The sequence below is a fragment of the Lissotriton vulgaris genome, chromosome 4_1 (genome assembly GCF_964263255.1).
Source record: "Lissotriton vulgaris chromosome 4_1, aLisVul1.2, whole genome shotgun sequence".
NCBI classification, from domain to species: Eukaryota; Metazoa; Chordata; class Amphibia; order Caudata; family Salamandridae; genus Lissotriton; species Lissotriton vulgaris.
In genome coordinates, this window is record NC_141691.1 from 1,358,213,654 (window position 1) to 1,358,240,084 (window position 26,431).

At 47.3% G+C, this 26,431-nt stretch overlaps 1 protein-coding gene across 5 annotated transcripts in view; it reads left to right on the plus strand.

Moving 5' to 3' along the window:
• Positions 1–973: 973 nt before the first annotated feature.
• Positions 974–26,431, plus strand: part of MYOM1 (myomesin 1) — a 736,755-nt gene continuing 711,297 nt past the window's right edge. For 3 of the 5 annotated variants that reach the window (XM_086965594.1, XM_086965595.1, XM_086965598.1), the window contains exon 1: positions 975–1,136. The gene's annotated coding sequence lies outside the window, so the exon portion shown is untranslated. Of the gene's footprint in view, positions 1,137–26,431 lie in introns of all 5 variants that reach the window. The other 2 variants (XM_086965593.1, XM_086965596.1) reach the window with 2 other exon arrangements.

Below are 26,431 nucleotides of genomic sequence, written 5' to 3' on the forward strand. Positions count from 1 at the left end.
CTGACCCATGTTTTTTTATCAAGTGGGATTCAAAGATATACCCTGGATCCCATATTAATTACCTCATGTACTCTGTATGTGCTTGTGTATGACTTCATAGGTTTGATATAACCCTACTGTGTGGAACAGTGCCAGGGAAATAATTATTATGAACTCTTTAGGGTTGAGTGGGATTATTTCTCCTAAATATCTAAGTACTGATGCTAGACAGCATTCAGTTGTAAACATGTCTGTCACTATCCAGACGTGTATGCTTGTGAAGTAGCTCAAAGGATCAGTGTACCTGTGGCAGAGATGTTTGTTCACACGACAGGGCACAGGAATGAATACCACTCGGTTGACCATTTGCTCATCTTTCAGAGGTTTAGAAAATGAGTAAGACCGAGTGGGTCCCATATGAAGAAGATTGGAAGATACAGCAGTGTGGGGGCAATGTACCACAAACTGCAGAGATCAATCTATGTACAATTATGTTTTTCTTCAGGTGATCAGTTGAAGCAACAAATATTTGCTAAAGTGCCTGTCCCTGTGCAATTTACATGAACTGTCGATTGTTAGATTGTTATTTTGACAGCTTGGGGGAGGGGGGGGGACAATGTAAAAAGTAATTCGTCAGATGTATATACTTTTTTTTGATAAAGCAATGTTTCTGACTGACAGCCAGTAGGTTTTCAAGATTATTATAAGACACCACATCACCAAGACGACAAGCAAATCAAAAATACAACGTAGAGGATCTCCTGCTAAAATATATTCCCACCACATGGCCACAGCCAGCCATACAGCCCCTGGAGACACTGGCTGCGCCCCAGAAAGCTGTGGGGACCTATGGCTGCTCCCGAAGATTCCTGACACGGTGTAAGTGGGTGTGTGTGGCCGGTGGCCGCTCATGCCAGCCTCTCCCTCTCTTTGGCTGCTATATTTATCATCCTCGCTGGCCATAAAAGGTCAGCGCTGGGGCTCTGACATTCCGCTCACTGCAGGCAGGCAGGCATTATTTTTGTTGCTTCTTTACCCCGGCGCCCAGTTTGTAGCCGGCCCAAACCCTCTTTGCTGGATTCCACCATTGCTGGATTTGCCGCCCGTCCCTTGTTTTGCAGCCTCGCGCCAGGACTCGTGTGTTCCGCCCGGCCTTGGTGAGTATGCCGTGCCATGCGCGTGCCATTCTAGTGGCGAAACCGGGCCCTCGCCCAGCTCTGCCCACTCTAGGTCGCTACTTAATCTTTTGAGCTCAGCAGTTTGAGGAGACTGTCTCAAGTGCGCTGAAATCGGAGCGCGAAGGAGCCAAAAAACTCGTCTACTTGGTTAACTAAGCGTTCGACTTAAGAGCAATTTTTTGTAAGGCGTGACGCACATGCTTTTACTAAACAAACACTGCCACTTTGGTCGCAGGTGAGTTTGGTCAGAGGTAAAAACCGTTGTCACGGGCCGAGATAATCGAAGGCCCTTCATAAAGCATTCACATTTAACATTAATATCTTCCTTTGCTTTATGCGTTTATTCTAAAATGATTAGAGGCTTTTATTACAACATATATACAAAATATATTTTTTCGAACTGTAAACTGTTTTTTACACAGCAAATAATAGCCTATAATTTTTTTCATGGTACCTAATTGTAAAACAACGTATTGAGAATATGCTCATGAATTGGTTTCGTGTAATTTCCTCAAAGAGTACCTTTGAATTAAAGAATGTCCTAGTTTCAGAAGTTCTGTGTAGTGTATAATGAACCTGCCGGCCGCCACAGCTAGGGTTATTACATTGAGAAGAGGCGTGCAGTTTCTCTAAAAGGCGCTGAAAGTATGTGAGAGCTGATGTATAAAGGGATTGTGCTGATGCAAGGCATTGCACCGGCTAAATTAGGACATCCATGACTGTGTCAGGGGAGCGCGGTCTTTGACTCGACTTCTGAAGCACACCGCAGTTTGCAAGTGCGACAGACAGACACCCACGACTGCTGCGGGCACCGCCGCGGACAGCCACGCTGAAGGGTCCTGGAAATCCATGCGCGTGTGGTGTTTTCGGCGGAGCAGGCACATTCCGCCGCTTTAATTGTGTGACTGGGCCCTAGAATGAGATCTGCGCTTATAAAACATAAATTTAGGTCTTACCAGGTGCAAAGGAGGCCTTGGATGGATTTTAAAATTTGGCCTGGTGTGATAGGTTTCAGTATGTTCCTTTTCATTTCTCTGTTTGAAAAGCACCTGCAGTACAGAATATTAAATTAAGAGATGACATATTACTAGTCTTGTGCAGTGGCTACTGAATGAATGGTTTCCGAAGGGATCCCGAAGGTACACGGTGGAGTGAAGTGGTTTTCAGATGGGCCTTCTCACCAGCCACCAACTAGTGGTTTCTGGTTTGGTGTCAAAAATACATTCTTAAAAAGGTCATACATTGCTCCCTTATGTTAAGGCTATATTGTTGTTAAAGTGTCTAATGTGGTTATTGGAATAAATTCAGAAGCCACTCATCTCTGTTGGAAACACGTGTTGACTGTTGCAGGGTGATTGCGCGCTGGCCGATGAGAGCTTGTGTGGAATTCTGTCCTAAGCAGGGGCGTAGCTTCAGGGGGGAGTATGTGATGATACATCCCCTCAATACATGTATTTTCTGTTAAAAAGTTGTGTACAGGTGCTTTCAGGCAGGAATGGTGAGGTGTCTGTCGGGTTTCACCAATCATTTTTACATACCCACAGATGAAAACACATGCACACTCCCTCCCTCTCTGTTTTGAAAATCTTGGTTATTTGACAAAATATTGTGTTTTCTCTCACTTAGTACCCCTACCAATATGTCTCCCTTTCCACCGCACCATCAGCCTCTCTCTTGCACCCTGCTTGTCGTATAATGTACATTATATGCCAATGTTATTATTGGAAAATCTGAAACTCAACCCCCCTCCCTCCCCTCCCAGTCTTACTGACCAAGCTACACCCCAGGTCGTACGGCGTTATTGTTAAGCTGGAAGTGCATTGTTTAAGCCCTTTAATTGAAACAGAACTCTTGCTTGCCTACCACCACACCTGTCAGGTAATTTGGGTGGTTTCTTTATAAGAGTGGAGTGATGTGGTCTGGCTTTTGGCTGCCTGTAACAACACATTTGCTCTGCTGGGACCCCCAAAGAGGAACTACCGGTGTCAGAGGTGCTGCACCACCCCATAAAACTTGAAATAGTGTAAATGGAGAATGAACAATTAAGAGGTTCCTTCCAATGTTTTTCTTCTGGCAGCATTTGTTGTGTTTTCAAAAACAGAGTGTCACATATGTACTACTGTTAGTTAGTAGGGCGATATTAATGGCCAGCACCCACACTATAAAAAATGTTCCAGCACCACTTGGAGAGGACATTTTTGTAATGAAATAGGGGCAGTGCAGTCCACGTGGCACACATTTCTTAGCATCAAAAATGAGTTATTGGTAGATCATTGTGTGGTTATTTATCAGCCGAATCGAGGTCAGAGTGCCACGTTGAATTGTGGCAGTGGCTTCTTCTTGGTGATGTCAGGACTCTTCCCTATCAGCAGCCTATGCCCAGATCTCATTCAGACAAATGTTACACAACAAATGCTATCAAGACTTCTGCCGTTTAACAAAACTCAACATCTAAATATCCTCTGTGCCAAAGTAGAAGTACATTGACACCATAGGGCCACCTTGCAAAGGCATTTCACAAACTGTTGACAGCCAGTCTATATCTTTACTTGTGGCACCACAGGAATGTGTGCTGATGTGATTAAAAGAAACAAAAAAAAGCGATGCATGGAATGCTCTAATTATTCTCAGTTACTGGTAATTATTTGAGGCTCCATTCCAGTCCATTGTTTATTTGCCCACCGTGTCACCTAAGACAGTAAGCAGCCATATTCAGTTCAGCTTTGGTCCTGGTGCAAAAGAGAAGGCCAGCCCAGGGTCCTTTGCTCATTGTCCTACAGGACTCAATTTATACCAAAATGCCAAAATGGGTCTGAGGATTGTTGCATTCAGGTGACCTGGCCAGGCAGGGCTGGCTGGACTGCTCCTATTTGAGCAGGACTGAGACTGATTTGCACATGGCTGGCCTCTGGAGTGGGATTGTGGGTGAACAAAGAAGGTCTGGAATGCAGCCAGAGCGATCCCCAGAGGCTTAAAGCTAATACTTCCTCCAATGACTGTCTTTGTTTTTGTGGAAATCTGAATTCACACACACCAGTAAGATGCAGTAGTGATTCTGTGATCTGTTGAGGAGAATGCACTAGTGCTTGGCACCAGGATGCAGGCATATGATTTGTCACCTGGCCTCAGTACAAACATGGCCGGTACTCACATGATTAATTTGTTTTAAAATACAGATCCATAATTTAAGAGGCGCGAACGTCACAGCCCAAAGCTGATGACAATAAGCGGAGAGTTCCTCTCAACACCTTTGCTACTGATGATCGTGGGACAGCATGCGGTACAAAGCTGCACCCATACTCCACAGATCCTTCTTTTCCAAATGGCCGTTGGCTTCACCCCTCGTTGATGGGTCTCCTCACTTTCCTTATGCGATGTCACCTGTGAGCAGATGCTGTGGCCAGTAAGGATCATATCTGCCAACCTTTTTAAACTTGCCAGAGGAACCCTCAATAAAGGAATTAGGATCTGTTCTGTAGACAAACTGCAATTATTCTCTACAGCATATTGCAAACTTGGTCTGTACTTATCCCTACTGTAGGTTGAACCCATCGTGACAAAGATTGTGTCAGGATGAGATAAGAACCGATGATGAAGCAGGCTACATGTTGGTCTCTACTTACCATATTAAGACCTCGTTACTGTAGGTTGAGCCCACCAAAAACCTTGTTACTGTAGGTTGAGCCCACTGTGACAAAGGTTGTGTCAGGATGAGATAAGAACCAATGATGAAGCAGACTACATCGTGGCAGTAGGGTCATAGGACTCTAATATCCCATACGACCCTATTCCTTTATCTTTTTAACCCTTTCACTGCTAATGACGGAACGGTTCCCTCATGAGCATCAGTTGGGCTGTGCTCATGGCGGAACCGTTCCGTCATGACCACACCCATTTGCATGGGGGCCCAGCACCGGAGGGGAATTGTGGGAGCATGGATGAGGTTAATATCCCTGCCAGATCCAAGAATAAAGGGAAACCGGGATCTGACAGAGGAGTTTTAAATTTTTATCCCCCTCTGGCCCAAAAAATCTTCTAAGAGCTCCCTGAGATATGGTTGAGCCCACCCTGACTTTTAGGCGTCAGGGTGTCCCGATGATGAAGCATGACACCACTAGGGTGCGTGAGGGAATATAAGACAAAAGGAGTTGCCTCCTTCCTGGGTGATGAACTATCCTAGCTTCACATAGGGACATTCCACCAGTATCAACTCAGGTTTAGTCATTTAAGTTATCCGGGTCTTCCGGATTTACAATTAGGGGAGTACTTTGTGCGCAATAGTACATGTTGGTCTCTACTTACCATATCAAGACCTCGTTACTGTAGGTTGAGCCCATCGTGGCAAAGGTTGTCTCAGGATAGGATAAGACTCTATGATGAAGCTAGCCACATGTCGTTGGTGAGGGTCCTTTTCTTAATCATAAGAAATCGATTCTCATGTAGACAAGATCAAGAATATCGTTCCTTGTATATTTTGCTATAACAACATAAAGTGTGTATTAGTAAAGCGCATGTTCACCCAAATGGTATCTTTGTGCTGAATAACAGATGTTTATTGTTACCCAACTCGGTGGTACTCAAATACATCAAGTCTCATGTACACAAGATCGGGAATATTGTTCCTTGTATATTTCGCTTTACCTGTTGTGTTGTAATGTCAATGAGAAAAGGTCTCCTCTCTTTCCCTCCTTGTGAGTTAGTATAGTACCTTTGCAACACCACTGTACTTTGGGCTCTGACTGATTTTATTTTTTTATTCCAATAATTGCTGCTTCACATTTTGGAGATTAGCTAGTCACTGTCCCTCAAGTATGCATATTTCTCTCTGCGGCCCTATACATTCATTTATTTGAGAACACTAGAAACTCACTACTAAATGCTTTAAGTACTTAGTGCACGTCCCATAACCATCTGGATTTTGACTTATTCCAATCATATCACATGTGCATAAAAAGAATACTTTCTTTTTCCAGCCCGCTTACTCCATATTTTGCTATAATTTCTTGCATTTAATTATCATTTAAATAACATTATTTGCTGGTATATTTGGCAAATGGGGGTTACTCTTAGCAGCTAATCCTATATTTTATTGTATCGTCTGAATTCATATTGAAAATTGCACAAGATTAGGGAAAGTCATTTCTAGCCGCGGACAGAAATGTATGAGGAAGAGCACATGCTAGTCTAACAAAGGCGCCCAAATAAAAGTCATGTGCCCCATCTGTCCGTCAATGTTGAAGATAAATTTCATGTCTTATCGTCATACCATCATGCAGTGTGTGAATTGCATTTTCCCTCATAAAAGACGAGGGCGTTATGTATCAGTTAGTGTTAGGAATGTGAAGCTTGACTCAGTACTGAGATTGGACCTACAACGCTGTCGCTTTGTGGTTTAACAAATATTGCCACCCTGTATGGAATGCTGAGACTGGCTCAACCAATCAGAATGCTTATGATGCCTGCATTAGTTACTGTTGTTTGCTGCATTCGATGCTCGGTGTCAATGTGAAACAGGGATTTAAAGTATGTAGGGCCAGGTAGTCTTTTTTGTATCCCTCTATTGGGGGAGATTTGAAGTGTGGGAACTAATAGTCTTATTGCCCACATCCCATTGAGCATCAACAGCTGCTAGTTGACCTCCCGCATAATGTACTCTTGACTTGTGTGCAACCCATGATTGCTGGAATGTGCAGTTAACAGTGGTTAACACCCCGAGCCCAGTGCAATGATGCTTAATTATTTTAATTTCTAATCCGGAACCCTACTCCATTCCAAAGTCTGTAAAACAGGCAAAGGTTTCCTTTGAGGACAACTGGAATGATTTAGCATCATATTCAAATTAAATTAGGACTCCCTTAACATCTGACCTTGTCCTCAAGATGATCCGCTTGACGGGCACTTGCTTCCATTGGTGATCCGTAGCAGTTCTGAGCTTGCTGTGACGTGCTAACCAAACTCTGCGGGGTTATGAATCTCTCTCACCGCAAAACTTGTGGTTGGGCCCATGGTCAGCAGACGGCTACCCCGGCAGACCTTGCTTGATAGAGTTGAGTGCAACCTAACTCTGTGTAGATAAACTTCCAGACATGCAGAAAACCTTTGTGCTTTTTCGCGCAATTTTCTCTTTATTATTAACAGCAATCTTTATTGAAAATTGCAATTTTTCATACATTTTACTTTCTATAAATGGAGGAGGCAGTTTGAAACTATACAATACATGATAGTTGAGATTCAACTACAGGGCACTTGATCTGAATGTGAGGGAGGACAGTGAACACCAAATGGCTATTGGGCGACTGGGGGAAGCTTGAGGAAAAAATTGATTCCCAGCAGGAAATAGTTCGGAGTTTGATGGGTGTAGTTTACTTACCACTATAGGATAATGTATGTGACATAATATCCAACCCTGAAGTATGACATTTTCAAGCTATAGTAATATTTATGAGAGATGATGACGTTGTCACAAAGTGGCACGGAATGTGCATGAAATTAAACCGTTTATTATTCAGTGGTTAAAAAATACTGACTTTCTTTTCCTCTCAGGAAGAATCTACAGAGTTGTTATTACACGATACAGTGTTACTGCATGAGAAGAGACTGGAGTTGGTTGTGTAATAAAGTGGCTGTTAAGATCCAAAATCAACAATGTGTCCAAACCAATTAAACAAGCAGTGATCAGGGGCCAAGTGTTTTTCCCTGGCCTGCTGGAGAGGTATCAAGATACATTTCTCTATGAAGGTTTAAACTGTCTTACTAGCCCTCACCGAGGCAATCAAACTTACTAACTCTGTATCAGTTGACGTGGCAATATATTATGCAGTACTAAACTGTACATGTCTTCGCCACATGATTTATTGCTGAAATAAGACAAAACAATCTGACGTTGGAAAATGGATGGATTTAGTAAGTACCATTTTGGCAGCGCAACCAGATACTTTTTTTGGGGTAAAACTGCTGCAGCCATTCATTAGCTATGGGTAAAATACTGTCCCGTTTGAAAACATAAAGGAAAACGTGGTTCTTCAGCCAAATGAAACATGTAGTGTCTTGACCTGCTGAGGAAACAGGAACCTCCAAATATAGTTTACAGGTTAACTGGTATGGCTGGGCCAGACTGTAGCCCTTTAAAAATGTATTTATTTATTTATTTATATAACCTATAATGGGCACTGTTACCTAACAGGTATCGTGGCGCTGAGGAAATTACAGGGGAGGAAACATGGTGAGCGGTTCCTATAGTGTAAACAAGAATTAAGCTTGCTAATAAAGGCTAGTCATGTGATGTCACGTGATGTCACAGTAGGTCATTGAAGCTGGCTGGGGCTGGTTTTCCCTGAGGAAAGAGAGGTTCAGTGGGAGAGAAGGTGAGCTTGGGAGAGACAAATCGGACTGTCCTGTCAGACTATCAGAAGAAACTTCTGTGAGTACATTCCATCAGGATTGTTCTAGTCTCAAAGTACTACCAAAAAACAATCTTTTTGTAAGCCTCGTTGAGGCCTGAAGTGCTAGACACCAGCTTGGCATATTTAATTGCTATGGTTGATAGGTGAATATTAGATTTATGTACTTAACTCGTGTTTGTGCAGCAACAAAAAAGGAAGATTGATGCCTGCTCGTGGGATTTATGCATGTTCTAAGTTCTAGAATGTTTTCTAATATTCTTATTCTGTAATGTTGCTGCTGTGTTTGAGTGGTAATAAAGGATAGATGCATAATATTGGCCTCTGGGCCTTTAATAAAATCATGATTTTCTTTACATTAAAACTGTGGAAAATCTGCATTTTCTAGATGATTTTCCAGCATCCTAAGTAGTGACAGTGTGTTGAGGAGCACTGTTGCTGATTCGCGATTGGCAGCAGGTATGGAAGAAAGTGGTTGAGTGAGTAAATGAAGGCTGAGTGCATCCCTTTAGGAATCAGAACGTCGTGCGTCCACTGTTCAAGAGCTCAGTTGAAAATGGAGTTGTTTAGACTTTAAAAAAGGCATGGGCCTCTTCTGTTACTGACCCCTACACATTTAAAATGTGGGCGAGGAGTGCCGCTGCCCATTCCCACCTGTGACACAGCAGAGTGAAGGCACCAATAGACGCAAACTATACTGACATGTTACAGTAGGTTAGCAGGTAGATTCAAGCAAGCAAAATATGCACAAATACAAAAAGGCGATCCTTTGATTACTCAAGAACCACCATTTACATAGTTAAAAAAATTCAGGCCACTAATCTTCACATTGGTGAGAAAGTAAGATTTTGCGTCCTGTTTACTATAAACGTGTCAGAAACTATACCTACCATATAGATGGAGAGTAGGTACCACTAGGACAATCACAAACCTGCAAAGCCAGGTTACACTGGATCTATGGCACTATTAATTGAAGATCAGTTTAGGTAATCAGGTGAGAAGATACGACTTGGAAGATACTTCGACAGATTTAAATACAGAATAAAGAACTTTTGAATAAATCGTCCCGGAGTAGGTGTCTGTCTGTCTGTCTGTCCGTCCTTCCTCCCCTTAATCTGAGTACTGGAGTGATGTACTTTCGCCATATCTGCAGCCAACCATACACAATAGGGATATGTTGGTTAGCAGCCAACATAGGGTAAGGGGTATGCGATAATAAAGAGAAACAGTGACATTGGATATTGGCACTTTGGCTGGTCACGCTGCTAGACACTGATATCCAGGGCCACTAAATTGTGCGAATGTTGTGGCCGCAGTGTTCTCTGCTAAATTTTGGATTTGACACATTTGCCACGAAATCCACCATCTGCTGCTTAATCTATAGATTTAAAAAGAAATTGTTACTAGCTCAAACGGTTCAACATTTATTAAGAGTTCACTGACACATGTTGCCATGCAGTGGAAGATCCTTTGCAAACGTTGTCTGGTATCCTTTCTGTTCCTTATTGTGTATTTGGATGTTAAACTGGTAATAATTAGGAGAAACCTTTTCCCAAACAGTGTTACCATGTATAAAAATGTCAAAATAAGGAACGAATACTGACGTCTGCTCGGTCACAGTGGATATCTTAAGATTGATACTGTCAGACATATCTCTACATAAAGTTATCTACTGTCGCTTTAGTAAACAATATTTCTCCAGAATATCTCTACACCTCAGACTCTCTGGTCACTGAAGGAACTCTGTTGTTCCTGGAATTGAAAATCCAATAGAATATTAGTAAATATAATACTTAGGTTTTGTAATAATATCAGTCCCTTTCATTGTAAGGTAACAACCTTATGTGAAAACACAGGACCTGATTCACAATGGGCCGCCACATACACGAGGAGGAGGTGTCGCAATCATGGGAGAGTCTCCACACTTGGGCGGGAATCTCCACAATGAGAATTCTCATGCGGAGATTCCGCCCTAGTGCGTAGACTCCTCCATGACTGCGTAGTCTCCCCCACAACTGAGGGGCCTCTACCAAAAGTATGGAGTCTCTTTGTGAATCAGGCCCACGGTGTCTGGTTCAATTATACGGAAAGATCTTCATTAAACTTCAACATATATACGCATTTATCAATTTCAATTGTATGACAACTGGATTCACTATAAACAATTCACAATGAATCAATAACTCGTTTTTCCATAAGAATATGAACCTACCTTAAATGAAACATGAATATGTCAACAGCCTTTTGAGGTGATAAGGATCCTTCTCTACCCTCACGAAGCTTAATATTCATAGTGCAGCATAATATATAATTACTTTTTTTTCAAAGGTTATCTTTTAAATAGTATTTAACTTATTCAAGATACAATTCGATTGTTTGAAATACTTCTGTTTATTCTACTTTTCAACCTTAAACATTTTTCTAAAAGAAAATAATCAGTCTTCAAGCTTTCACAAGGTCTGGCAACAGGGCCTGGCTGTGACCCGAATGCCTAGCAAGAATACTGTGAGCCACGAGAGAACATATACTCATTAACAACTTCAAACACAACATTGCCATTTCCAAACATGGTGACGATTCTGTTGACATAGGTGAAATGTAGTTTGCGTTTGAACTCAAGAAGATGAGCCCAGGCCACAAACCATGACATTGCCCTCCTCCAGAGATCACCAACTCAGCAGTTGGGCACCTGGTGTGCCTGGATTCTTGGCATAAAATTCATAGAAGAAATGTAGAGCAAGAAGTTTAGAATCCTGTTCCCATGATCACGCCTCAGGGCAGCACCCATTCCAATCTACCAAATATTGCAATTGTTTTCTAGCAGTTCCTTTATGTAGAATCTTAAGTACCTAATTTTGTGAACATTCGCATGTTGTGAACTCGCACATGGTTTAGAGCAAGACATGTTTGTGCAGAACTAGGCTTCAACAAAGATACATGGAATACAGAGTAAATTTTCATGGATTTGGGTTCTCAACTGTATAACAAATGGAATCTTATCTGCTCATTAGGAAATGGACCAATACACTTTGGTTGTAGCTTTGAGGATCTTTTCAAATCTAAATTCTTTGTGAGTAAGTGTGATTTCTCACCCACCATATACTGTGTTCATGAGTTCTTTTCCGATCAACTTAATATTTGTATCTAGCTTCCTCTTTATTCCTATGGTTTTCTGTGCTGATCTTTGCATTTTACTCAGCTCAATTATTTTTCTGAAAGAACATTTAGATAAATCTACTAGTAATATTCTGCCATGATGTCTATACAAAAGATGGGTGACATCCCAAGGCTAAATGTTAACTATTGTATATTAATTCTAAAACCACAACGTCTTACTTTAATCCTTCTTCTTGTAAGGCTTGACATCCTAAATATTGCATACTACATTGGGACAATCTTTCAGTCTGTTGGTCTGCCTGGGAGTGAAAACCAGTAGACAGGCGGACTTCAATATCGTATTTCTTTCACAAATAATGAGTATTTTGTAAAGCACTGCGGTTACCCAGAGAGTGCCTCCTGGTGCTAAATCAAAAACATTTTCTGCCAGAGACCTAATTACTACAGAAAAAGACAGGTTTTAAGACTTTTTGGGAAGAATGGTTCCAAAATAGTGCATGCTGGGAGGAAGTTCATTCCAATTCTTGGATGCTTAAAAAAGAGTGGTTGCTAAGAAAGGACCTGAATATTTTGAGGGCAACAACATGGATGCCCAAATCTTGGAGACAAGAGAGGAGTAGGGGATGGACAACTAAGCCAAAGAGTACAGACAAGGACCAGAACGGTCAAGTCTCCCTGGTCCAATATGGCTCTCTGTATTCTCTAACCAGAAGCAGTGTTCATTTTGTTCTGTGATGGGGACAGAAGCCCGACTGGGACGCATCCAATAATGAGTTGGAGTCTAAATAGGAGGAGTTCTGCTTATTGACCTTCTTTCCCAAAAGTTTGAAAGCAAAAGGAAGTAAAGGATTGATTCTTTATTTGGATTATGAGTGGGGATCGGCTGATATTTAAAAAAAAAAGGTGTAACAGGTGCCATTTTCCAGGAGTTAGTTACTGTGACAGTGATAAGAGAATTATTAACTAATGTGCAGAACAGCAGTCCTATAATCTCAAATCCTGAGAGAAAGATGGCCGGTGGACACAGGTCTGAAGGGGAGCCAGCATTTATGTTTTGTGCTAGTAAGACGAAGTTGTCTTTAAATTTTTGGGGAGGTGAAACAGTGAAACCTTTGGTTCAGAGCTTGGCAAGTTCTCCAATACCTGAAAAAAGGTTTAAAAAATAAAACGATATTGGGGCGTGGCTTGGCGGGCGAAGATGGCGGTCGCAGCCTTGTAGAGCTCCCGCCGGCCCGGACTTAATTCGATCATTTATCCTGGCCCCCGAGCCCGCTGTTGATACCCAGTGGTTAACTTCGATCTGGCGAAGTCTCCTGTCTACTTTGGTGTGTCGATCCTGCGTTTCTTCCCTTCCTGTGATCGGAGGGAGACGGCGGCGAAGTGCGGCCTGGTGACCGGCCGGAGACCGGGGTCCTCGAGTTTCGCGACGCCTGGTGGCGGTTGCGATCTAGCGGGTGCGGGTGGCATCCACTACGCCGCCCTTGCCTCAACTTTCTGGCTGCGATCGCCTGGAGATCGGGACGGTGCCACCAGCTCCTACCCATCGAGAGGACGGCTCTTCCCCTGTGTGACCAGCGAGCGGCGACAGCACGGCGTAGCCCCGCGACAGCCTGGAGACTGGGATCCTTGAGCCCCGAGGCGGCCGGTGACGGACTGGCAGACGGTGGTGGCATCCGATATACCGCTCCTGGCCCGGCCCGCTGAATACGGCTGCCCGCAGACCACGGAGCCACAGCTTCTTCCTGTACTTTGGACGGCCGCTCGTGGTGACGAGTGCGGGTGAGGCCTGTTCCACCTGGGTGACGCCGGGACCTCGATTTTCGCGACACCGGATTTGGGCCGCCCGGCCCGCTTTCTCCTCTGAGGCCTCGTCTAGGCCGTCCCATCCAGGACTTGTGACAGTGCCCGACGGTTCAGGGGTGGTGTCCGCCCTGCCCAGCGTGTGCCATGACCAGGGACAGAGGAGGTGGCCCGCCTAAACATGGCCCCATCGATAAATTCACCGGGCCGAGTGGCGGCGCCGGGGCGGCCGGTGGCAGCGGTGGCCCTGGACCGGACAATGCAGCTATACTGGCGGCCATCACCCAATCCCGGGACATGCTCGATGCCAAAATTGGGGCGGTCGGGGCGGATGTCACGCTCCTGCGCCAGGACCTCCGCAACGCGGTGGAGCGGATCACCGGGGCTGAGACCCGCATCACAGCGACCGAGGCTGACATTGGTGGCCTAAAGAAACGATTGGCGGAGGTGGAGGGCATTCAGAAGACACTGGCGGCCCGCGTGGAGGATGCCGAAGGGCGCGCGCGGCGAAACAACCTCCGCTTCATTGGCTTTCCGGAGCGGTGCGAGAAGGACAGCATGGAGCGGTTCTTGACCGAGTGGCTGGAGAGCTGGCTCCCCGAAGGGGCACTGTCTACGTGCTTCGTGATTGAGAGGGCCCACAGGGCTCTGACCCAGCGGCCGCCGGAGGGCGAACGCCCACGACCTGTCATCGCCCGGCTGCTGAATTATCATGACCGGGATGTTATCCTGCGGGAGGCGAGGAACAAGGGCTCGCTCGCCTTCGAGAATCATACTATCATGATTTTCCCGGACTATACGAAGATGGTACAGCAACAGAGGCAATCCTTCATCTACGCTAAGGCTAAGCTGAGGGGCCTCAAGCTCCAATACTCTCTCCTGTATCCGGCCCGCCTGCGGGTGATATATCAGTCCCGGACCCATTTCTTCGATTCACTGGAGGAGGTGTTCCGCTGGACCGATGAAGCGGTGCGACTCAGGCCCCACGCCCAGCTGGGGCTGGACCCGGGCAGGTCCCAGGGATCGTCGCCGGAGCGGACGGATCGGCCGAACAGGAAGGGCCGCCATCGGAGGTCCCGCTCCAAGAAGAGATCTGCCTCCGCCAGTGCATCGCAGTCGGGTGGTGCCAGGGACTCGGAGCACTCCGATGCGGGCAGCTGAACATTGCCGGGACTGAACACACTCTGTATGCTGAATACTGAAATGCTCTACTTTGGCTGGTGAGACTGTTCCATTCTGTCCTTGATATGCCGGTCGGTTCCCATGTGAGGACTCCAGTTATTGCCATGGGGACGCAGTGGGGCTCGGGGGGTACTGTTTGTGGGCCTCAGACCCTCACGGATGTGAGTGTTGTTGGGGGGGTGGTGTGTGTGTCATGGTTGGGTTGTTGGGATCCATTGGTATGGCGGGCCCTGGGTCCTCTGTTTTGGACCCGGGTCTCTCCATGCCGCGACAGATACTTCAACGTTCTCTGAGGTATTGGGGTGGTGGGTGTGGGGCGTGGGGGAGAGTTCTGGTGTTGCAAATGTTGGGGGGGTCCTGGGTTGGGGGGGTTGTTGAGTACGCGGGCTGGGGGGGTGGGACCACACGTGTCTGAGGTTTTGATTTTTGTTGATTTGCGGGTTGCGCCAGGGTGGGAGGGGGGGCCGGATTCTGGACTGTGTGTCGATAATGGCTGATACTGCGACTATGTCTCCTCAAAAGACCCTGCGGGTGGTGACATCGAATGTGCGGGGTATCCTAGATAAGATCAAGCGTGGGGCTGTGCTGCGGTGGGGGAAGAGGGAGATGGTGGATGTGCTCCTGCTCCAGGAGACTCACATGCTGGGCTCCAAGGCCCTCAGCCTTCAGAGGTTTGGTTATCAACAGGTTTATCATGCTGGCTTTACGAGGGGGTCGCGGGGTTGGCCATATTGGTACACCGTAGGGTGGCTTATGTTCATGAGAAGCAATGGATTGATCCTCAGGGCAGGTTTGTCTTTATCAAGGGCCTGCTGGGTTCCGAGCCGGTGGTCTTTGGAAGTGTATACGCCCCTCCCCCCCTGCAGTGGGCATTGTCCGAGCGGCTGTTTGCGCTGTGGGACGAGATCCCAGAGGTTCTGACCATGGTGGGGGGCGACTGGAACGAGGTCATGGATGTGGGCCTAGACCGCCTGAGACGAGCTCCTGTAGTGTCTGACCCCCCCCCCCGCGGCTGCCCCCACCAGATTGTGTGCGACTGTGAGTAGTCTGGGTTGGATTGATGTATGGCGGCATTTTTACCCCGCAGTGCATGCATTCACGTATGTATCGGCGGTGCATGGGTCCTTCTCGAGGCTAGATTATTTGTTTGTGCCGGGTGCCTGCCTGAGTCGCGTCAGGGATGCCGCAATACTCCCCAGAGGCCTCTCGGATCACTCCCCTGTCCTGGCCACCGTGACCCTCCCCTCTAAACGTCAACCTTTTCGCTGGCGTATGTCCGCCTGGCAGCTGCAGCGGCCGGAGTACGTGAACCATTTACGCGAAGCGATTGATCACTTCTGGCGCGAGAACTTGGTGGGGGATGTCGATGCACTAGTTGTGTGGGAGGCGCTGAAGCCTACGCTCCGGGGCATTGATATAGCTTGGTGTGTGGCTGCTCGGCGGAAACATCGGGAAGCATTGTAACTGCCGCGGCCCGCGTAGAGGAGCTGGAGCAGCGTGGTCGGCTCGGGGGTGATGAGGGCGTCGTGAGACAGCTCCTGCAGGCCCAACAGATGTATGCTTCGGTCCTGTACGAGGAGGCCCGACAGGCGTGGCTCGCCACGCGCAGCAGGGTGTACCAGTGGGGCGACAAGTCCTGCACCATGTTGCATAGGCTTTGCCAGGCGACTTTCCAGCCCCTAGAGCTGCCTGGTCTCACGGCGGATGACGGCTCGGTCATGACCGACCCGGGTCTGCTGGCGGCTAGCTTTGCCCGCTACTACGAGGCGCAATACGCTCCTCGTGACCCCTTGATGGAGGGCGAGATTGCCTCATACCTGGACGACCTGCTCCCGCAGGCAGTCCCCGATGAGACTAGAACCGCCTTGGAGGCCCCGCTTACATCTGAGGAACTCGGGGAGGCCCTTGGCCAATTGAACACTGGGAAGGCGCCCGGCCCGAGCGGTTATCCTAGCGAATTTTATAAAAAGTTCCATGTCCAGTTGGGACCCCACTTTCGCAGAGCCCTAGAGGCGGCGGGGCTAGGGGCGAGCTGCCACCAGACTGGCGTCATGCCGAGATAGTGGTATTTTTGAAGCCGGGCAGGGCGCCGGACCGGCACGACTCTTACAGGCCGATCTCCCTTCTCAACATCGAGGCCAAGTTTTTCGCGAAGGCCCTGGCGAACCGCCTCTTGCCCTACATTGCCGACCTGGTCCACCCTGACCAGGCCGGGTTCATGCCGCGCAGGGCCACCCGGCACAATATCCGGCGGGCGCAGGCGGCGGTCGACGCCATGGGTGCTAGGGATGAACAGGCTGCACTCCTTCTTGCGGACATGGACCGAGCCTTTGATTCGGTGAGTTGGGCATATTTGTTCACTTTGCTGGCCCGCCTCAATCTAGGGCCTGTCTTCCTGTCGTATATTCGTCTCCTCTACACTAATGTTACGGCGTCAGTCCGCGTGGCCGGCGCGGTCTCTGAGCGCTTTCACATCGGACGTGGTACTCGACAGGGTTGCCCGCTGTCCCCCTACCTGTTCGCCCTGGCCATGGAGCCCCTGGCGTCGCGGATACGAACTGATGCCCAATTACGTGGCTTTGTCTGGAACGATGACCTGGCGGATAGGATTGCACTGTATGCAGACGACGTCCTTCTGTTCCTCACTGATCTGCGGCGCTCAGGTCCCCGGGTTTTGGAGATCATGCGGGGGTTTGGCGAGGTCTCGGGGCTACACCTTAATCTGAATAAATCGACCCTGTGGATCTTGGGTGGCGGAGTGGTTGCCGACCCGTGGGCCGCCGAATTGCGTGTGGCGACGGACGGCCTGAAGTATCTGGGCGTCTTCCTCTCGAACTCGCGGGCCGTGGCCTGGACACGCAGTGTCTTGCCGGTGTGGGAACGGGTCCAGACAGATGTTAAAACTTGGTCCAGAATGCCCCTCACGATCTTTGGGAGGTCGGCCATCTTTAAGATGGTGGCACTGCCGAGGCTGCTGTACCAACTCCAAAACTTCCCGCACCCTATTGGCATGGAGTGGTTCCGCCAGGTGAACTCTGTGCTGGGCCGCTTCCTGTGGGATGGCGGTGCAGCCAGGGTGGCCTTGAGGACGTGCTTTCTGTCCACATACTGTGGTGGTTTGGCCACATCCGACCTCCTCTCCTACTACCAAGCGTCGCACCTGCTTGTCCTCAATGAATGGTGGTATGGTGATAGGAGTGACCCGGCCTATGCCCTGGAGAGACTTCTCATGGGAGATCGCACGCTTCACACTATTCTCTATTCGGCTCGCGTACGCCGTGGATTGCCGTCGGTCACTAAAGTGGTATTTGCGGTGTGGCGGCAGTCCCTGCGCCGCATGGGTTGGTGGGGCAAATTAACAGCTGAAACGCCGCTGTGGCACAATGGCCTGCTTCTGGAACTGGCGGCCCTGGCCGGGTTTGAGGGTTGGGAGGCTATTGGAATTACACAACTGGGCCAGGTCATGTCAGGCACCACCCTCAAGTCCTTCGAGGAACTCCGCGCGGAGTTCCAGATGCCTCAGTCCCAGTTCTTCCGCTACCTCCAGCTGCGGCATGCCCTCGCCCCGAGCATTGCCGGCCTCGACTCCCTGCCGGAGTTCAGCCCGCTTGAGGCAAAAGTGTTTATGGGAGACTTGGGAGACAAGAAGGTCTCTAGGATCTATCAGTCACTTGTTATCCACTGCTCCTCCACTCTCCGCTCCCTTCGGGAGGCGTGGGAGGTGGACGTGGGCGCCCTCGATGAGGACGATTGGAGGGAGGCGCTGGAGTCCCCGCGCGGCACCGCTGTTGCGGTTCGGCTCCGCCTGATACAATTCAAGTACTTGCACCGTGCCTATTATACACGTGAACGTCTGTGGAAGGCTGGCTTGATTGCGTCACCGGAATGCCTGCGCTGTGGGGAGGTGCCTGGCTCCCTGATACATACCGTGTGGTCGTGTGGTCGCCTGGCTGGATTCTGGAGGGGTGTGTGGAGCTGCCTGACTGAGGTCCTGGGTTGGGATCTTCCTCGTACCCACCGGCTGGGCCTGCTGCATATCATGGAAGGGGTTGGGGGCAACATGTATAAGCGTCATCTGTTGCTCCTGGGTCTGGTGGTGGCCAAGCGTGACCTGGCGCGGGCATGGAAGTCTGTGAGGGCCCCCCCCCTGTCTGCATGGAAGGCTGGGCTAGACTATTTCATGGGCCTTGAAAAACCGGTCTTTGAGGCGCGGGGCTGCCCACGCAAACATTTCAAGATCTGGAAGCGGTGGGCCGACTACCGTGGCCTGTCCTTGGAACCCCCGGCGGAGCAGGAGGAGGACATTTGACCGCAGTGACACTTCTGGCCTCAAGTGGCAAAGCCCTGGTTGCGCTATACCTGCTTATTCTTTGTACATTTCCTTTGTGTTGCTTTCTGTACACGTGTGGTGGGGGGGGGGGGTGTTGGGTACGGAGGGGGTGTAGTTGGGGTTTAGAGTAGGCTGCTAGGGCATCTTTAAAGCTGCGCTTCATTGGCATCTGCTTCATTCATTACTGTCTCTGTCATCATTACATTGATACTGTTGTGGTGATCTTGGTGTGTGAAGATACCACATTCTTGATACTCCTATGCTCAATAAAATTGGTTGTGAAAAAAAAAAAACGATATTTATAAACTTTATCAAATACACTCCATAATAAGTAAGAAAGTTAAAGTTAGGCTGAACATTAAAATATTTGTAGATGGTAGAAACTTTTTTCATGAGAATAAGTAGTACTTTTGTCACAGCGTTCCTGGGAAGACAAAATCATTTCAAAGCGTGCCGCAGATTAAAAAATAAAATGATGATAGAAAGTTATTCTCTTGGGGCGTTGATCGAGTTAGATATGTAGTCTAAGAAGTAAACATTTTTCTGACAGATTTTTGTGGAATTGACCTCTTTTTTGTAAACAATATTGGCATTCTGATTATAATTTCTTTGCAGTATTATTTGTGTCTTTCGGAGTGTTATTGTACCAGTGTGCGGAAGGGGTACTTAGGGGTGCTCATTTGATCTGGAAAGATACTTTCCAGTTCAATGCTGTGTTTATGAAGGGAGTGAAATTGTCTGTATCCTTAAATATGTCTCCACAAAAAAATAGGCAGAGAGATATTTAGGGCCAATAAGAGTTTGCTGACTTGAATTTTAGACCACTACTTAAACAGTTTGGGTAAAGAAGGCCTGGAGAGGATATTCTGTCCAAGATCGACTTGGAAGGAAATTGCAGTATGACCCAACCAAATGATTGGGGATGCCTTGTTCAAACGAAATGTGGGTATTTGAAAAAAACCAGATCAACTGTGTGTCCTGCTATATGTGTGGATTATGGTACTATATGGTTAAATTGGAGTGATTTCATTGTTTCAACGAATGCTGCATCTGTAGGGCAGTCGACTTGTAGATTAAAGTCTCCCATGACTGTAACATTTGCATATTTAAGAATGGGTGGTGCTGGTTTGGTTCAATTTTAGTTAAAAAAGTTGTTGATTCAGCTTTTGATTATCAATCAATCTTTTTAAGCGTTTCAGCTTTTGATAAATTCACATCACTTGTTAGTGTGCAGATATAGTCTGAGCAATAAAGTATTAAGGCCTGCTGCTTGCTGTGGGGTCTAGTTACTTTATGGCATATCCCGCTGGATGGCGGTTCCAATCTCAGGTGAGGATGACTCAGTGAGCTAAGTTTCAGTTAAGGAAGCTGCATCTGATTTAATCATATTTATAACATCTGATATGTCTAAGTAGTGTTTCGGGAGGGAGCTAACATTAATTAGGTACAAGAGAGAGTAGAGTTTAAGGTCGGTACCATGTTTGGTGGAGTTAGTTTGAAGCTATGTTTACTGCGCCGACAAGAAGCTGGTCCTTCTAATAGAATTGATTGGTTAACAGCACCACACCTACCATGAGTGTTCCAATTGTGGATCTGACATGCTGTATCATTAATACTATGCTTGGCCTTGTGTTTGCTAAAGCTGGGTTAGGAGTCCTATTTACAACAAGGGGTGGTGAGGGACAGAGTCTCTGAATTAAGCAGAAAGCTCTCACCCAGTCAAGAGATCAGGGCTAGATCCAACACCGTTTTTTAGCTCACTGCACCATCCCAGTTTCAGAACCTGGCTGTATGCAAATTAGTCTGTTCCTGTCCCAGTGCATGATGGGAACAGGGCAAACCAAACTACAAAAGCCAATTCTTACACTGGGAAGGAAACAAGCTCCCGGGGACCGGTTTCTGGCATTACAGCCGTCTTCGGCCCGGTTTGCTTGAATCCTGATGGTGCAATGAGCAAGGGTCTCACATCTGAGAATACCCTTCCACGCTTAGGGTGGACAAAAATATTTACAACAAGGGGTGGTGAGGGACAGAGTCTCTGAATTAAGCAGAAAGCTCTCACCCAGTCAAGAGATCAGGGCTAGATCCAACACCGTTTTTTAGCTCACTGCACCATCCCAGTTTCAGAACCTGGCTGTATGCAAATTAGTCTGTTCCTGTCCCAGTGCATGATGGGAACAGGGCAAACCAAACTACAAAAGCCAATTCTTACACTGGGAAGGAAACAAGCTCCCGGGGACCGGTTTCTGGCATTACAGCCGTCTTCGGCCCGGTTTGCTTGAATCCTGATGGTGCAATGAGCAAGGGTCTCACATCTGAGAATACCCTTCCACGCTTAGGGTGGACAAAAATATTTACAACAAGGGGTGGTGAGGGACAGAGTCTCTGAATTAAGCAGAAAGCTCTCACCCAGTCAAGAGATCAGGGCTAGATCCAACACCGTTTTTTAGCTCACTGCACCATCCCAGTTTCAGAACCTGGCTGTATGCAAATTAGTCTGTTCCTGTCCCAGTGCATGATGGGAACAGGGCAAACCAAACTACAAAAGCCAATTCTTACACTGGGAAGGAAACAAGCTCCCGGGGACCGGTTTCTGGCATTACAGCCGTCTTCGGCCCGGTTTGCTTGAATCCTGATGGTGCAATGAGCAAGGGTCTCACATCTGAGAATACCCTTCCACGCTTAGGGTGGACAAAAATATTTACAACAAGGGGTGGTGAGGGACAGAGTCTCTGAATTAAGCAGAAAGCTCTCACCCAGTCAAGAGATCAGGGCTAGATCCAACACCGTTTTTTAGCTCACTGCACCATCCCAGTTTCAGAACCTGGCTGTATGCAAATTAGTCTGTTCCTGTCCCAGTGCATGATGGGAACAGGGCAAACCAAACTACAAAAGCCAATTCTTACACTGGGAAGGAAACAAGCTCCCGGGGACCGGTTTCTGGCATTACAGCCGTCTTCGGCCCGGTTTGCTTGAATCCTGATGGTGCAATGAGCAAGGGTCTCACATCTGAGAATACCCTTCCACGCTTAGGGTGGACAAAAATATTTACAACAAGGGGTGGTGAGGGACAGAGTCTCTGAATTAAGCAGAAAGCTCTCACCCAGTCAAGAGATCAGGGCTAGATCCAACACCGTTTTTTAGCTCACTGCACCATCCCAGTTTCAGAACCTGGCTGTATGCAAATTAGTCTGTTCCTGTCCCAGTGCATGATGGGAACAGGGCAAACCAAACTACAAAAGCCAATTCTTACACTGGGAAGGAAACAAGCTCCCGGGGACCGGTTTCTGGCATTACAGCCGTCTTCGGCCCGGTTTGCTTGAATCCTGATGGTGCAATGAGCAAGGGTCTCACATCTGAGAATACCCTTCCACACTTAGGGTGGACAAAAATATTTACAACAAGGGGTGGTGAGGGACAGAGTCTCTGAATTAAGCAGAAAGCTCTCACCCAGTCAAGAGATCAGGGCTAGATCCAACACCGTTTTTTAGCTCACTGCACCATCCCAGTTTCAGAACCTGGCTGTATGCAAATTAGTCTGTTCCTGTCCCAGTGCATGATGGGAACAGGGCAAACCAAACTACAAAAGCCAATTCTTACACTGGGAAGGAAACAAGCTCCCGGGGACCGGTTTCTGGCATTACAGCCGTCTTCGGCCCGGTTTGCTTGAATCCTGATGGTGCAATGAGCAAGGGTCTCACATCTGAGAATACCCTTCCACGCTTAGGGTGGACAAAAATATTTACAACAAGGGGTGGTGAGGGACAGAGTCTCTGAATTAAGCAGAAAGCTCTCACCCAGTCAAGAGATCAGGGCTAGATCCAACACCGTTTTTTAGCTCACTGCACCATCCCAGTTTCAGAACCTGGCTGTATGCAAATTAGTCTGTTCCTGTCCCAGTGCATGATGGGAACAGGGCAAACCAAACTACAAAAGCCAATTCTTACACTGGGAAGGAAACAAGCTCCCGGGGACCGGTTTCTGGCATTACAGCCGTCTTCGGCCCGGTTTGCTTGAATCCTGATGGTGCAATGAGCAAGGGTCTCACATCTGAGAATACCCTTCCACGCTTAGGGTGGACAAAAATATTTACAACAAGGGGTGGTGAGGGACAGAGTCTCTGAATTAAGCAGAAAGCTCTCACCCAGTCAAGAGATCAGGGCTAGATCCAACACCGTTTTTTAGCTCACTGCACCATCCCAGTTTCAGAACCTGGCTGTATGCAAATTAGTCTGTTCCTGTCCCAGTGCATGATGGGAACAGGGCAAACCAAACTACAAAAGCCAATTCTTACACTGGGAAGGAAACAAGCTCCCGGGGACCGGTTTCTGGCATTACAGCCGTCTTCGGCCCGGTTTGCTTGAATCCTGATGGTGCAATGAGCAAGGGTCTCACATCTGAGAATACCCTTCCACGCTTAGGGTGGACAAAAATATTTACAACAAGGGGTGGTGAGGGACAGAGTCTCTGAATTAAGCAGAAAGCTCTCACCCAGTCAAGAGATCAGGGCTAGATCCAACACCGTTTTTTAGCTCACTGCACCATCCCAGTTTCAGAACCTGGCTGTATGCAAATTAGTCTGTTCCTGTCCCAGTGCATGATGGGAACAGGGCAAACCAAACTACAAAAGCCAATTCTTACACTGGGAAGGAAACAAGCTCCCGGGGACCGGTTTCTGGCATTACAGCCGTCTTCGGCCCGGTTTGCTTGAATCCTGATGGTGCAATGAGCAAGGGTCTCACATCTGAGAATACCCTTCCACGCTTAGGGTGGACAAAAATATTTACAACAAGGGGTGGTGAGGGACAGAGTCTCTGAATTAAGCAGAAAGCTCTCACCCAGTCAAGAGATCAGGGCTAGATCCAACACCGTTTTTTAGCTCACTGCACCATCCCAGTTTCAGAACCTGGCTGTATGCAAATTAGTCTGTTCCTGTCCCAGTGCATGATGGGAACAGGGCAAACCAAACTACAAAAGCCAATTCTTACACTGGGAAGGAAACAAGCTCCCGGGGACCGGTTTCTGGCATTACAGCCGTCTTCGGCCCGGTTTGCTTGAATCCTGATGGTGCAATGAGCAAGGGTCTCACATCTGAGAATACCCTTCCACGCTTAGGGTGGACAAAAATATTTACAACAAGGGGTGGTGAGGGACAGAGTCTCTGAATTAAGCAGAAAGCTCTCACCCAGTCAAGAGATCAGGGCTAGATCCAACACCGTTTTTTAGCTCACTGCACCATCCCAGTTTCAGAACCTGGCTGTATGCAAATTAGTCTGTTCCTGTCCCAGTGCATGATGGGAACAGGGCAAACCAAACTACAAAAGCCAATTCTTACACTGGGAAGGAAACAAGCTCCCGGGGACCGGTTTCTGGCATTACAGCCGTCTTCGGCCCGGTTTGCTTGAATCCTGATGGTGCAATGAGCAAGGGTCTCACATCTGAGAATACCCTTCCACACTTAGGGTGGACAAAAATATTTACAACAAGGGGTGGTGAGGGACAGAGTCTCTGAATTAAGCAGAAAGCTCTCACCCAGTCAAGAGATCAGGGCTAGATCCAACACCGTTTTTTAGCTCACTGCACCATCCCAGTTTCAGAACCTGGCTGTATGCAAATTAGTCTGTTCCTGTCCCAGTGCATGATGGGAACAGGGCAAACCAAACTACAAAAGCCAATTCTTACACTGGGAAGGAAACAAGCTCCCGGGGACCGGTTTCTGGCATTACAGCCGTCTTCGGCCCGGTTTGCTTGAATCCTGATGGTGCAATGAGCAAGGGTCTCACATCTGAGAATACCCTTCCACGCTTAGGGTGGACAAAAATATTTATAACAAGTCCCTTTCTCATTGCTCCATCAGGATCCAAGCAAGCCGGGCCGAAGAATGCTGAAATGCCAGAAACCGGTCCCCGGTAGCTTGTCTCCTTTCTGGTGAAGAATTGGCTTGGTAGTTTAGTCTGCCCTGTTCCCATGATGCACTGGGCCAGGGACAGACTGATTTGCATATAGCCAGGTTCTGAGCTGGGATGGGGCAGTGAGATAAATAACGGTGATGGATCAAGCCCTGATCTTTGGACTGGGTAAGAGTGGTCTGTTTAACTCAGACACTCTGTTCATCACCACCCCCTTTTTGTAAATGGGTTAGGAGTCCTGGCACTGGGCGTGGATGTGCTTGCATTTGGCGGGTCTTCAAAACGCCACTAGTGCGCCTACTGTGCGCTCCACTGGGCAAAACACCCATCATCGTGTCTTTTGTAGTTCACCACTCTTCCAAAGGGCGCAATAACCAATAGACTAGAGACTGTCATTCTCGAAGTGAAAGCGATCTAACAACGAGTGGGGAAAATAAAACCTTACCGGAGTTCAGCAGCTCACATATGTCCAGAAGGGTAAACATGATACAACATACAGATGACTGTGATAGCATATATGAGAATTATGACAATGATATCAACACTGTTATCAATGTTTGTGGAAGTGAAGGGATCAGCAAATTTCCTTCATGTGAGATTTGTGTTGACGGCATCAGTTTACAATTCCTTGTTGATTCATGTGCATGGTATACCATTATTGCATTAGAAATTGTAAATTACAAATGGCCCAATAAGAAGTTTTTTGCTCCTGATGTCACAGCAGGAGGTTGCACTGGACACAAAATTTATCTGGTAGGGTATTTTTGGGCAAATTTGGAATTCCTTTGATGTCACACTTCAGGGAAAGTGTATGTCGCAAAGTCTGGACAATCTCTTCTAGGGTGGCCTCACCTAGAGCAGATGGGATTAGACTTGATCCTAGGGCTAATCCTCCTGTTTATGCAGTAGAAACTTTAAAAACCCTTGATAATGGCATCTCTAAACTTATTTCAGATTTAAAAACACAATTCCCAAGTCTTTTTAGCGTGAAAGTAGGAGAATATCAGGGTTTTAAACACACTATTGACTTCAGGACAATGCTGAACCTGTTTGTCACAGGGTAAGGAATGTTCCCCTTTCTTACAGAGTCAAACTCAAAGATATGCTCAAGGATTTATGTGACAAAAATATTATCGAACCTATAGAATCATCACTGTGGGTTTCTCTGGTTGTAATTTCGGTTAAAACTTCTGGCGAACTCCGGTTATGTGTAGATTTACGCAGTTTAAGTAATGTAATTTGGGTAGATTCCCATCCACTACCTAACCTGCATGAGATGGTGTCTACATTGGCTGGAGCGCCAGTGGTTTCCTGTATTGAATTTGCCAGCACTTGCCACCATGCTGTTTTAGATGAGGAATCTAAAAATGTTATCCCTTTTATAACACCAGAAGGTCTATACAGATATTGCTGCATGCCATCTGGTCTCGCCAGTGCTGCAGCTGTTTTTCAGAGGTTGATGAAAGAAACTTTGGAGGGGTTAACATGTGTTTTAGCCTTTCAGGATGATATACTTGTTTACGGCAAGAATGTTGA